Genomic DNA, 10,676 nt, shown 5'->3' on the forward strand with positions numbered 1-10,676 from the left:
GTTTCCGGTGGCCGGCGAGGACTTCTTTCCGGGAGTTGTTCTCGGATTCGTGGTCTCCTCGTCAAGGAGAACACGCGGATAGGAAGGGATCGCCGAAACCTTCACCTCATCCGAACCCTAGATCTCTTTCTCCGGTTGTAAGTCCAAGAACCCATTGTAAGTGCTTCTCACCTGCGGTAGGAGTAGCTTTCGGGGTTTTCGTTTGCGTTTTTGTTGTTGTGTAATGAACAGGAGCAGCTTTTCATTCTAGCATATGGTTTTGATTTCAACCCTTGCTCTAACAATTTGGTTTAAGATTTGGTTCATGTTCTTTTGATATTTTTAGAGCACGGACAGAATGTTTAAGGGTCTTCCTTGATTGTTACAGCATGTTAATTTAAATGTATTTACCTTACATTTCAAGCATGTCTAAGTAGTCATATTTCCTTCAAGTCACAGCATGATTAAAGGATTGTTAAGGTTCAGAAATAAGTTGGTTTTACAAACTTGCTGTTCGGAATTTTGTTGCTGCCGTGGGCTTGACCAAATTTATTTCCTATGACCAAGTAGTTTTTAATTGCTGTTGAGTTTTGTTTGAATATATACTTTTATATATCAGTGGAATATGGTTTTAGAATCTCTTGTATAATGTATATATGTGAGAAGTACAAGCAAGCAAGACTAAAGTCACAAGTTGATCCTGAATTCCAGAATTTAGAATCAAAGCACACTAAGTGCTTGAATAAATGCCAAGGCATTTTATTATAAGAAGTATTTAAAGATAAAAAGTATTTTACTTTTAAAGGGCATGTACCGGACACAAGGTCCAAGGGATGGGCTCCAAGATGCCCCTAGGCACAAGGCCTAGAAGTATCTTAGTAGTTTCGGGATTAGCTACCTCGATTCTTACTAAGAATGCGCGCAAAGTGGTACAATGTCGGGCCCAAGAAAAGTTGAATATTATTTTAAAGTATAAAGAGTATAAGTTGGGGAACAAATGGAACAAGTTCTTTTACCTAAGTTGCAAATTTTAGCAAGTTGAATCTGTTGTTCCTTTTTGAGATGCATGATTTAGTTTTAGTTGCTATTTTCATGTGGAGCATGTATTTCCTGCTTTCCTCTATGCACATGCATTCTTTATCGAGTTTTTGTGAGTAGATAGCACTTACTAAGCTTTTAGCTTATAGATACTACTTTCCTCCTACTGCAGATACGATAAGAGTAAAGGAAAAGCTATAGTGTTATAGAGGAAGGCGACAAGGAGACGCTGGTGGTGTGTGTGTGGTGGCTGATATGGAAGCTTGGGACCTTGCTAAGAAATTTCTGCGAGTTAATCGAATTAGTTTTCTTCTCAAATAATTAGGAGAATTTAGAGAAATGCAGATTCTTGCTCCTTCTGTTTTGCTGTTTTGAAGTTGTTCAAATGCTTTTGTTCTGTTGAATTTCTGAAGATGTTTTGATGCAGTTTACAGTAGGATAATGCTGGAATCTGGTATTGGCAATATTCTATTGCAGAAAAAAAAAGATTGTTGAACTGATTAAATAATTGTTATTATTAGTTTGAACAATATGCCTTTATTTAAGCCATCTTTATGCTTAAAGTATTTGATTAGATGTAGCTGTTGACTTATTGGAACAGATCATTTTATTTGCATAGTGAATGCAGTATCGCAATTAATATATCAATGCCTGATATTGCAACTGATTGCAATATAGTTTTGCTGTATAGTTTTGATATGTTTCTGTTAGTATAATTATGTTATAAATGCATGTGATGTCGGCATGGTATTTTGGTACGCTGAACAATAGATATTCTGTCAAAATTTTAAGTTTTCTAGAAATATTTAGTACAGCTTACTATACTGTTATAGCTTGCTAGAATATCCTGTTTAGATATTTCTGGAATGTTTGATATAGCTGCTGTTGTGTTTTCTAATTAGTTGTCGGAGTTCACTTTTATTTCTGTGGTTCAATCAGAATGTTGGTACCATTATGTTGATTCGTTCCTTTAGAAAAGATTGAATATGTTAGTTGTAAGTGTTAGCAATATTATTCAATTGCCTTAGGGTGCTTTGGAAATCCAGCATGTTGTAAAATTAGAAATGCATGTTATATTTACTTACGTGATGTATGTTTAGTGGGAAATTTTAAAGAACCATGGTTCTGCATGCTTCAGCTATTACATGATTGCATGTTTGGATTTTATTCCCTCAATATTTTATGTATTGCTAACATGAGAGAAAGTAGCACCAGTTAAGTGAAGTCTATAGTTAGTAGATAAGTAACGTTCACCCTAGAGAGTAGATAGAAGGGTGGTCGTTACAGAAATGGAACATGGAGTCTAGTTCCGCGTACTCCCTCAATGAATGTTGTGGGATCTAAATGGATATTCCGTTTTAAGCATCGAGCTGATGGTTCTCTTGAATGACATAAAGTTTGACTTGTAGCTAAAGGATTGAGTCAACAACCTGGTATTGACTTTAATGACACTTTTAGCCCAATCATCAAAATTACATCTGTCAGACTATTATTATCAATAGCTATTAGTTCTAATTGACATGTATGACAATTAGACATTTCAAATGCATTTCTCTATGGTCATCTTGAGGAAACTGTATTTATGGAGCAACCACCTGGGTTCATTCATCCACAATTTCCATCTCATGTTTACCAACTTAAGAAATCCTTATATGGTCTTCAACAAGCTCCTCGTGCATGGTTTTATCGATTATCTAATTGGTTACAAGCTCAAGGATTTTCTGGATCAAAGACTGACTCGTCTCTATTTCACAAATATAATAATGGATCTATGATATTTTTTCTTATTTATGTGGACGACATTCTGATAACCGGCAATGATCATAAGTGTATCACAACTTTATTAAGTCTTCTCAATCAAGAATTTCCTACTCGAGATTTGAGTATTGCTCGTTTTTTTCTTGGTATTGAGCTTATTCCATATGAGGATGACTATCTTCTCTCTCAGAGCAAATATATTACTGGACTTCTTTAAAGAGCCAAAATGGACGGAGCACGTCCGGTCTCTACATCAATTGCTATAAACAACTCTCCAACTTCATCCTCTCCTGCTCTGTCTGATCCACAGATTTATCGAAGTATTGTTGGAGTCTTACAATATGTCACTATCACACACCCTGATATTACTTTTGCCGTAAATCGTGCTTGTCAATTAATGCATGCTCCAACTGAATAAAATTGAGATAATGTAAAAATAATACTTCGCTATCTCAAAGGTACTATTCTACATGATCTTCTTTTATATCGCCAATCGTCTCGAGATTTACATGCATATAGTGATGCGGATTGGGCAAGTTCTCCTGAAGATAGATGCTCTACTAGTGGGTATGTAATATTTCTTGGACAAGATCTTATCTAATGGAATTCGAAAAAACAACCTACAGTATCTCGTTCAAGCACTGAGGTAGAATATAAAGCTATAAAAAATACAATGTCAGAAATTATTTAGTTTCAATCACTTCTCTCTGAACTTCATCTTGCATCAAATATTGCACCAAAAATTTGGTGCGACAATATTGGAGCAACATATCTCACAGCAAATCCAATCTTTCATGCTCGTACAAAATATGTGGAAATTGATTTTTATTTTGTTCGTGAATGTGTGACAACTCAGCAATTATCTGTCTCTTATATTTCTGCTGAAGATCAAATCGCTAATATATTTACTAAGTTATTATCCAGACAACATTTCAACAAGTTAGCAAGCAAATTCAACGTCAAAGGTCTCCCGTTAAGTTTGTCGGGGATAAAAGAGATAAAATAGAATTATTAGAATTGACCAGATCAATTCGTCAAATTAAATCGAATTAGTATTTGGATTATTCTAATAATTTTGTTATAATTATTAGAATAATTCTCAGAACTATTATTAGAATTATTTTTAGAATAATTCTGTTATTTATTAATTGGTCAATTAATCAAGTACTTTTTGAATATTATATATTATATTGTTCTTAGGACAAATGTCAATAAACAATAGATTTTATTATTATCATATTATTTCTTGCTCTTTTCTTATTTTTCTTCCTACAAAACAAAGAAAACATTTCAGGTTTAACATGAGCTATTTGACTCAGCCAGCGCCATGCCCTTGCCCGCCGATCTCGCTAATGCTGCTGGTTGCGCATCTTCTGATCAACGACAACTGTTTGACTTTCTCCTTCCCCTTCAATGGGAGTAGGGTGCTTGTATTGTTTTCAAACAAAGTATAGCCGAATCTACTGTAGTTGTAGTTTGCAGGTTCTCTATGCAACGATGTAGAGAAGATGTTCGACGCAATGTCTGAACCAAACTAGCATAGGCTGGTTCATCCCTCATCTGTCCGCCAGTTCAATAATTCATTGGCTTTAAGATATGGAGATAATCTCTTAAGGACATCTCCAATATTTAAAGTTTTAAATAAACTTTCTTCATGATCTCAATATGCCACATCAACAATATGAAAATTCAATGAAATATTTTCGATGGTCAAAGCTTTAAATTTCCGATCCAATTCATAGCATGAGTTGCATAGCTTCATGCATATTGCATCAAATTTGAGATAAAAGAACAAGTTTGTGTTTTTACTACTGTTCTTAAATTATAAACCTCAAATCTCACCTTTACAATGATTCAAAAAATTTTATTCAATTTTTTAGATTTTATAAATCTCTTCTAAATTTTACATTGGAGATGTCCTAATTCCTTTCTTTTTCACGAGGAAGCTCTATGGATGACTCACCTCGGATTTGGGGTGGAACCGTGGAAGCCTTCTCTATTGCCCCCACTTGCTGAAACTGAAGCAGTCACTGCAACTCGTTTAGTGCTCCAGAGGAGGAAATGCAAATATTTATTAATGCATGTTTTTCCTTACTTAACTACTCATTTATTGTGCAAATATTTATTGTATACTTTCTTAGAAGCATTGGACTTACTTGCAGGGATCTTGGTGGAAGCTCACAGAGATGTCAACGTCCAAAGTTTTCATATGAATAATTTGTTAATATTAGGTTCATTTCTATCTATTTACTAATCCTTACAGTATTATTCTTACCCATTTATAGCTTATTACTTAATATTTGTCTCTTTGGGGTGCCTTTAAAAATTCTTAAGTACTTTTATTCTTGCAACGGTCTTCTACCAGTCCGAGACAATGCAAAAATACAACTTCGCCTCGTAGGATATTTCTTTAGCCATTGGCTATCATCTTTGACACTGCATTTTTGTCGGACCTACGCGCCAAGGACCTTGGAGTCAGACTATATCCTTGTTTTAACTAAAGTTGAAAAGGAGACTTGTGATATAGAAATAAAATTTGGATCCATGTGGCGAGCATTTGACTCGATCAACATAGAAGTCATGTGACAAGGTTAAGATTTAGCCAACGTGAAAGTCGTGTGACAGGGTCTGATCTGTCGACTTCCCGACCACTTGACTGTCAACTTCCCAATTGCTCGATTGTTGACTCCTCGACCTCTCGATTCCTAGACTTCTCTGACTTTCGGCTTCTCGACTTCTCGTGTGGCCTCTCGACTTCCTAGCATGTGAAGGGACATGGAAAACAAACAAACACGACAAGTGAAGGGGAGAGGTGGTTATTACAACATTCTTTAATGGGATGTATCCTTTAGTTTCCTCTCTCTCTCCAAAAGGTATGCCCTTAGATTTTTTTCCCTTGTATAAAGTAAAGGGAGGGACTCTAAAGGGGGATCTATATGATATGTTCAACTATTCTCTCAGTGATCTCATTTACTTTACTGCATTACTTTGTTCATTTCTCTGCTTTATCTCTTTTGGGGATCCATGATGATTTAAGCATTAGAACAATCTTACAGGGTAACTCCTAATGAGCCCTATCTCGCCTGTAGTTGGAGAAGCTGACTTGACTCGACAAAAGTTAACAGAAGCAAGTTTCATGGGATTTGACCCACCCCTTTTTCTTGGATTGGAATAGTCGTAATTCATCTTCAGATTGATTATTTTCTTACCTTTCTAAGATTGAGATGATGAACTTTCTTTCATTATAATTGAAAATTTGAAGTAAAAAATGATTGAGATTTTGGAATTGAAAGATGAGAGGAAAGAAGAGTGTGGAAATAATGAGAGGAACTCATTATTTATAGAGTTTCAAAAATAACAAACACTAATTAAATCATAACAATTGATAATACCTACCTAATGCCCTTTTATATACATCTATATAAGACTTTGATATACATCCTGTAGGGTTCGGAGTGCGACGGAAGATATATATTGAATCATAGATCTTTCGTGGTACATATAGTTTTACACAAAATAATATAAAAACATACCTCGAATCCTCGATAGGTGTGAATAATATCACAGACATATAAGACAGATAAGAGCTCCACGTGTGACTCCTTTAGTGGTATCCACACACACTAGATTATGAACTTGACACCATCCGTTAGGTGCTAGCCTTTTGGATCGACAAAGCCTTGGAAGCACTACGATCTCTTCCAAACGAAGAAGAAGTTGACGAAAAAAACTTGGAGAGAATGAATTCTACACTTGCATCTTTCCGAGGATGACTACTTATAACATCTAAGGAATACGGAGAGTTAAGTTCTCAATAAATTCATCATTTATGATCTTTATTAATTAGGAAGATGAAGAGTTATAAGCTCCATAAATTCTTCATTTATAACCTTCATTATGACAACTCTTCGAATTCTTCATTAATTATTATTATGATGACTCTTCAAATTCTCCATTATTCATCATAATTATGACTATTGGAATTCTCTCTTCTTTATATCAAATAAATTCATATTTGATCTTGATCTCGACTAGCTTCTGATACCATTGTTCACACTACAACAAAATCGCTCATAGACATCAGTGGAATAACAACGGTTTTAGGCTAAAACCGATATCTTTGAGTATTTTACACCGATATTTCTAAAAACCGGTGTCTATGAGCGCATATTTTAGCTCATAGACATCGATTTTTTAGGCAATGTCTATGAGCGCCCTTTTTTTCGCTAATAGACACCGATTTTAACATCGGTTTTTAAAATCCGATGTTAATGAACCCCAATAAAATATTTTAATTTTCCCCACAAGCCAAAATCTGCACACTGTGAATTCCCTCCAAACCTAAATCTTTATCCCGCCCCTTCCTCCGCGTGACCATCTCTCTCGCGATAACCTAAACCGAGACATCTCTCTCAGCCTAAACCTAAACCTCCGACCATCCGACCATCCGACCATCTCTCTCAGCCTAAACCTAAACCTCCGACCATCTCTCTCAACCTCATCTCCCTCTTCCCCCTTCCTAGATCCTCTCCCGATCAGGATCAAGACACGACGAACTTGCTTCTCCGTCCAACCACACCTCATCTCCTCCAACTCCTCCATTTGGTTGAGAAGAGGAGGCCTTCTTCGCATTCCGATAGTTTTTCCTTCATCCATCTCCGGTCCAACATTCACTGTCATCGTTGGAGTCCTTCTTTACATTCCGAAAATTTTTTTCTTTATCCATTGTCGCTACTGAAGTTCTTCCTCATCTTCAATAGTTTAGCAGGTGGGTTAAGTCAAAATGGGTCGGCGCCACAATTATCAAGGCTATAGATAATACGCTACCTTCGTCCTCGAGCGAAGTGGCAGTGAGCGACGCCTCGCCATCGACGAGACCAACCTCTTCGAAACCCTAGGCGGAATCTAGCCCTTCATCGATCTCTCAACCAATTTCTACAACAGGTGAGCCGATCTACCTACCTCTTCCTCCGCGGCCCTCTTCGTCCGTTGTAGATGCTCGATTGATTATGACCATCTCTGACTTTGTTAACACAGATGGTTGGTAGGGTTTTCGCTGATGAGGAAGAGTGGGGTTCTGATCTATCTTTTCGAATTCGAAGAAGGAGGACGCGATTTGGAACCAGTACGAGTTCTTCGTTCAGAGGATGGGAGGCCCTAATCTGTATTCCCAGAGGAAAAGTGAAGGGAACTTGTTCTTTTGATGTCTGATAGCTTCTTTCTGAAACTTGCACTATTTGTTTCGCCTTTTAAAGTAGCAAAATCATTTAGCATCTGCCAAATTTATCATTTTATATTTGTTTTATATGATCAGAATCTTACACAAATTGATTATTGTGATGATATTCGTATCATTGTAATTTCATATGACCTCTTAAATATTCTATTCTCTTTTGTAATCACCTTGTGTTCAGGATTTGTTCATTGAGCCTTTAGGAGAATGGTGGTTAGGAAGTACAAGAATGGTTGGTGTCCTACTTTGATGCATACTGAGATATTGTTATACCGATCATATCTCTGGTGTTTCGGTTATGTGATTATATCAAAAATAGTCACATAACTGAAACACCTGAGTTCGTGCATTTGAATTTATTATGAATAATTAATTTTAGTTTGTGGATATGCTGCTATATTTAGACCAGTATTATGGAGTTTGATGCAACAAAAGACATGTTTTATTCATTTGGTAAGGAAATCATAAGAACAATTTAGTATCTGGACTCAGCTGATACAGAAGAAAAAATATGAAAAATATACAAGAAATTGATACATCCATCTCTCTCTATAGATTCCAATTCTAAGTTTGCTTCTGTAATGAAGGGAAACCTTTGGCTGAATTGTTGCAACACGGTTTCGTTTGAATCAATCATTATTGCAGGTCATCCAGCTCTGATCGGACGACATGCACTATTCCCTGTTACACACCAAGCTGCTGAGAGGTGGTTGCACCACATGCAACAAGCACTCGATAGCACCATGAGCATCGATCCTAATTCAAAAGTCAAAATGATGAATTTTTTCAGGCACATATCAACCCACACTGTGTCTTCCTTTGTTGATGATATGAATACTATTATTATTTTTATTATTTAGGCTGGCTTTCAGGCACACTGCTTACTTTCTCGTGGGTGGGAATGAGATGACAAGGCAAAGGCAACAAGTTCTCAATGTAAGCATGCAGCAAATGGACCATCAACATCTACTTGAGATTCAACTTGCCCTTTAATTGACACAGTTACTTGATATCATAATTCCCTTTTGTGTTTGGCATGGAGCGCACAGTCTATGTTAACTGCAATGACATAATTCCCTTTTGTGAATTGAAGCCAATCACAGACACTTGCATAGTTGTGTATATGTGGTAAGCTTTCGATCTAATTGGACTTTATTTATGTGTTTTATTAATTTAGATTTTATCATTTTTTGTTTTTTGCTGTAGTGAACAAAGTATTTTTTGTTCTAATCTGTCAACAGATGCTTGTGGAGTCCTGAAGGTTCTATTCTTAGTATACCGAAGCAAAAAAACAAAGTTGGATTATTTTGATCAAGTTCATCAAACTAAAATTCTTGTTATTCTTCTGTGATACTAATAGGTGTTGCATTTTCAAAGCATCTAGTGCAGATCTATGATTTTAATTTAAATGAAGAATTACGACAACATTTGGAGGTCAGTTAATAGTTATGGTGTTTGGCAGCCATATATATGATGATGATGATAGCATCTTGTTCTGCAGATTGATGCTCATATAGGCAGTGTTAATGACATTGCCTTTTCCTATCCCAAGAAGACTCTCTCGATCATCACTTGCGGCAATGACAAGGCAATTAAAGTGAGTAAAACCATGTGGTTGATCAGTCAGAAGATTGTACAAGAAGAATTGTATGTTCTTAACAGGTTCCGTTGCATGATGAATAGGTGTGGGATGCTTCAACTGGATAGAAACAGTATACTGGACAGAAACAGAATTATATATTTCTAGTGTTTCATTATTTCTATCTATGAAGTTTTTCTTCTCAACTTCAACTGATGGTAAAATCAAAGCACTTGGTTCCAATGCAGTTTTTCTTCTGGATGCAGTTTACTAGCACTTGGTTCCAATGCAGTGCATAAACTCTGGCAGTGGCCGTGCGATGAACGAAATCCATCGAGCAAGGTCAGAAAGAAACAATTGTAAGAAATTATCTATTTGCTATAAGCCTAGTGCTGATTGTTTGCTTTGCTTGTTCAGTCAACTGCATCTGTTGCTCCTCAGCTCCGTCAGCCACCAAATGGTATTCTTATGACCAATGAAAGGAGTGATAACAATCCAGAAGAAGCAACTGCTTGTATTGCTTTATCTAAGAATGACTCTTATGCAACGTCTGCATCAGGTGGAAAAGTTTCTCTGTTAAATATGAGGACTTTTAAGGTGCGTAGCCATATTTTATCAACACACACTTAGAAGAATTTTTTTTTTGTATTATTTGTGTGCCTTTACCTTCATTAGATTCGTCTGGCAGGAAGATGTTGTTGATGAATATATAGATTCGTGCATATGTAAGTGAAACCCTTCCCATTGTTTGACAAAAGATGACATATTCTCAGACTGAAGCAACACAATGGCATATTAAAAGGTGGAGCAAAAGCATGCTCTGGTGGAAGGCCTTGGAGTCTTGCATGTATTATTCGAGGATTCAAGGATCGAAGTGAAGGTAAATGTCTTTGCTTGACTTTATCAAGTAGATAGCGTCAAGTTAAAACAGGTGTTAATGCCTCGTGTGTCAAAATCAAAATTGTTGTTATGCATCGAATAAGAGTTACAAATCTTTTACTACTTTTTACAACTTTGTTTTGCAACTTTTGGATAATCTATTGTAGGATGCCCAAGATTGTTCAGCAAGTTTATGATTCTGATTCTGCT

The 10,676-nt window shown here is 36.2% G+C and overlaps 1 pseudogene; it reads left to right on the forward strand.

Annotated features, from left to right (window-relative positions):
* The first annotated feature begins 4,102 nt into the window (after window positions 1-4,102).
* On the forward strand, window positions 4,103-8,989 carry LOC121977251 (annotated as a pseudogene).
* Window positions 8,990-10,676: the final 1,687 nt, after the last annotated feature.

This window comes from Zingiber officinale, chromosome 4B (genome assembly GCF_018446385.1).
Source record: "Zingiber officinale cultivar Zhangliang chromosome 4B, Zo_v1.1, whole genome shotgun sequence".
Lineage (NCBI taxonomy): Eukaryota > Viridiplantae > Streptophyta > Magnoliopsida > Zingiberales > Zingiberaceae > Zingiber > Zingiber officinale.